Raw genomic sequence first — 4,363 nt, forward strand, 5'->3', positions numbered from 1 at the left:
TATATTTATTAAATATCAAATTGCCCTTCAACTACCTTATTAATAATGGAAAAACCTTTTTTAAAATACAAAATAACTTATAGATGTCAGCTTACAAAATTTTGCTTTCAATGATATTTTGATCGTTGTGATGTACTTTTAAAATTTTAAAAAATTTATTTATTTTTGATTAATTTGATAATGATTAATGGGTTTATTAAATTACTTTATTATCCTTAATAGCTAGTTTAATGTTTTTTGACGGGAAGGACAAAATTATCATTATATTATTCTAATAAACAATGTAATTTGATTTGGATAAACAATGTTTTTTCAAAGAGTTTTAGTTTTTGTTAATTTTTTAGAAATTAAATATTTACTTTTTATATTTAAAAATCCTTTTTTTGTTCTTTTTCAATTTTATTTTTTAAAACAATAGAAAAAGGATAAACATAGGTAGATAATATGGAAAGATTTACAAGAAAAAAAATCTTTCTTGAAACAAAATACTACTAAATTAAACATGATCAAGGTATTATTTAATTACTTTTAATAATAAAAAGATTAATTTATTTATTTTGATAAACTGCAATGATTAAGTTATAATTAACTCTGGAAAAAAAAATAAACAATCTTTTTTCAGAAAGCGGTATATTTTTCTCATGTTCTCCGTAGAATCTTTGGATTAGTTTTTGTATATTGAGATTAATGTAACCTTTTCGATCTTGTTAAAAACGATCTTCATGTTAGAATTAAAAGGAAGTATATTCCTTAATCACTGGGCCACCTAATTAGTTGGAATATTTCTCCATAAATTAATTTGTGCTCCTTTAAAACACACAAAAGAAAAAATGCCAAATTTTTAGTCTCTGAAGATTTTTTTTGGAGTAGTTCTGTTTGTTTTTGTATTTTATAATATTTTTGAAAAAATTTAAATTTTATTTTATTTTTTTCTTTAATTTAAATTTATATTTTTTTAGTGTTTTTAGATCATTTTGATGCGGTAATATTAAAAATAATTTTTAAAAAATAAAAAAATATTACTTTAATATTTTTCTGAATAAAAAATACTTTAAAAAACAACTACAACCACATCAAACAGTCCAGGTTAAAAACCCAAGTGTCCAAAGAAAAAGGATGATAATTGATTACAAGGAGCTCATGATATTATGTTTTCCTTAGGCTGCCGTGCATTCACATATTCTCAAAGAATTTATCCAGGCCTTTGTTAAATTAAAAGAAACTTAAATTACTATAGATTTCATGTGAGAGAAAGTAATGTGGATTTTGATAGTGTTTTTATTTATTTTTTTCTCTGGAGAATTTTTTACTTTGGTCATAAGTTTTTTTTATTTTTATTTTATCCTTGTAAACTATGTTGGCTTGGATTTGAGACTCATAATTTATTTTAATTAGCATACTACAAGGTTATTTAGTATAAGAAAAAACTATCCAACATTAAATTAATGCTCGATTTTGCCAAACATCCAGGCAAAGTCTTGCATGTCCTCACTCCTAGCCTTTTTTAAATGTGTTAGCCCATCTAGCCCATCTAAACCCAAATACACACTTGGCTCCTTTTGGCCTTTATACTTTTATATATATATATATATATATATATATTAATTTTAATAAAAATTTATTAAAATAAATAAATTAAAAATATATTTATGATATTTGATTGAATAATTTTTAATTTTTATTTTATTTTCAAATAAAATTATAACATTCTTTTTATAATATTAATAAGTGTTTTTTTTACAACCTTTTATGTATGTTTTTAAAAAAACTTTAATTCGATGGCTTTCATGTGAGTTTTTTTAATTATTATTTATTTAAATAAAAATTAAGATTTTTAAAAAAATTATTAAATTCAACTGAATCCATGACCCTGATTCTCGATTTAATGGGGAGCCTACATTGAACTAAATTAATAAAACATTTCATATTCTCAATACTTTTAAAAACTTGAAAAGAATGTGTTTTAAAGATTTATTAAAAATATTATTGTTTTAATATTAAAAAAAAACTAAAATGATAAAATCTTGATTTTTTTTAAGTCACATCAAATTTTGACCAAATTGCATTTAGATTTGTCAAATTAATTGAATTACATCACATCAATTCCCACATATTTAATTTGAAATCTTGGTTAGCTAAGGAGCTGAGCTTGGGAAACTCCAGGTTGATCCGCATGTATTATTGAACATTGTATTATTTTTATGTTTCTTAATACATTTGCTTCAAAATTATAGAAATATTATTTTTAATAAAAAAACTTGCTTTTATGATTATGCACATATTTAATTTGAAATCTTGGTTAGCTAAGGAGCTGAGCTTGGGAAACTCCAGGTTGATCCGCATGTATTATTGAACATTGTATTATTTTTATGTTTCTTAATACATTTGCTTCAAAATTATAGAAATATTATTTTTAATAAAAAAACTTGCTTTTATGATTATGCTTAGATGATGTCTAAAAAATAAATATTCTAGTAAAAAATTATAAAAAAAATTGAGTGCATTAATAAGGTTAAAAGATTTTAATTAGACAAATATTTTTTTATTCTTATTTTGAGAGCCACTCATAATACAAAATTAAATATTTTAATTTATATTTATTTTTTAAACTCTCAACTTGTTTTCTAGTTGATTTTTTTTTAAAATTAAATTTTTTTTAACCAAACCTAGCTAATCAAAAGTAAATACCATAAATTCGGTAATGGTTCACTCTTTCCCCAGCTGGTACAATGGAGCAAAGCGATGGGTTGTCCTGTCGGGTTGACAACGACAAAAGTTGGTAGGATTTAAATAGATGCCAACCCATGTCTATGTGTATGGCAGATCTCACTAAAAGACAATCCTAGCTAGCTAGCTAGCTAGCCTGTGGATCTTCTCGGATCCTAGAAAATTATCGCAAACTCTCTCAATCTACAGAATTGGGATGGACCATACAAGTTTTCAGTTCCTGGGTTCAACCTCCGAGGAGAATGACATCAATGGAGTATCAACCTTCGACTTCTCAAGTTTTTTCTTTTTGGTAAATGGCTTCTCAAGTTAAGAGACACACGTATATACATTAATTTAAAGCTCAATTTTGCAGAAACTGTGGCAAAGAGTTACTGTTATCTGAGTGTTACATCCAAGATTAGCTGATCATAAGCATCCTTGAAAAAACAGAGGATGTGAACGAAGTTATTAATGATGTCTTTGGGCTCTTACGTGTCTTCATGGTTAGCCAAATAGCTACAAGAGACGAAAGAACACAGAGTGAAGAAATCATTTTGCAAGGCAACTCACCGGCCGTGCATTGGTTTTGACACGAATGCAGAAATAATTTGCTACCTAATCCGATGGGTAGAGGAGGTAGAATCAATAGTCAAATGTCTTGTGTTTGCAATCAACAGTAGAATCAATACAGAACACAAGACTTCGGCCGCTTAAAATACAGAATTGTTGTGCTTTTTGGTGATGTTTCCAATTCCTAAGCATGCTGTTTTGATCTAAAATGGCTCATTACATTTAAGCTTGCGGATTTGTAATCAGAGACGAAGTGTCTTTAGCTAATATGATTTCTTCAAAGAAAATGCCCGTTTATGTCATGCTAAAGTTTCTTTGTTCATTATTCTAAGAGAGAGAGGGATGAGAGAGAGAGAGAGAGAGAGAGAGAGAGAGAGAGAGAGAGAGAGAGTATACAAACTGTTTTTCATTGTCAAGGTGTGAAATGTCTTCTTTTTTAAATAGAAAATGGGAAGCAGTAGACTACTTCAAATCAAATTTATCAATTTCGGTTGGTATTTTATTTTTTTTATTGGAATAATAAATTTTGATTTGGAATATAATTTTAAAATTCAAACATTTATAGATAGTAAAGAGTCATGGCTAAAAAGAACTTTACTTAAATATTTCAACAAAAATAAAATGTCAAAATTTTAAAAAAATAAAAGGTTTTAATACAAAAAAAAGTATAAACCAGACATCATCTCCATCTTTAATATGAAATAAAGATCTTGATCTTATAGTGGTATGTAAGGAAGTCACCAACTAGATATTCCAATAGATTGTTATTTCAATTAAAGTCATCATCACTATCACTATAGATCTCTTCAACCTAAAGTAGACAAAGGTATCTCAATAGTCTCTAAACTTATATCCTCTTTATCAAGAAGGTTAGGTTCTTTACAAACTCACTCATTCGATAAGTCAATGTTATCAAGACTAATGAGATTTAAAGCATCCATTATTTTTGTCAAATTCCTACAAAATACAAACACAAAAGAAAACAAGATGAATATAAACCATATACCTTATTGATAAATTCAATTTTTTAAAAATAATACCAATGTTAATGAAAATAGTAACAATCATTTTCAGTCTTATTATT

At 26.1% G+C, this 4,363-nt stretch overlaps 1 long non-coding RNA gene across 1 annotated transcript; it reads left to right on the plus strand.

The window, feature by feature from the left end:
- The first annotated feature begins 2,834 nt into the window (after nt 1–2,834).
- On the plus strand, nt 2,835–3,614 carry LOC133698385 (uncharacterized). The gene is made up of 2 exons (XR_009843102.1): nt 2,835–2,983; nt 3,083–3,614. It is a non-coding gene; the product is annotated as an uncharacterized LOC133698385 (long non-coding RNA).
- The last annotated feature ends 749 nt before the right edge of the window (nt 3,615–4,363 follow it).

Source organism: Populus nigra, chromosome 7 (assembly GCF_951802175.1).
Source record: "Populus nigra chromosome 7, ddPopNigr1.1, whole genome shotgun sequence".
Classification (NCBI taxonomy): Eukaryota; Viridiplantae; Streptophyta; class Magnoliopsida; order Malpighiales; family Salicaceae; genus Populus; species Populus nigra.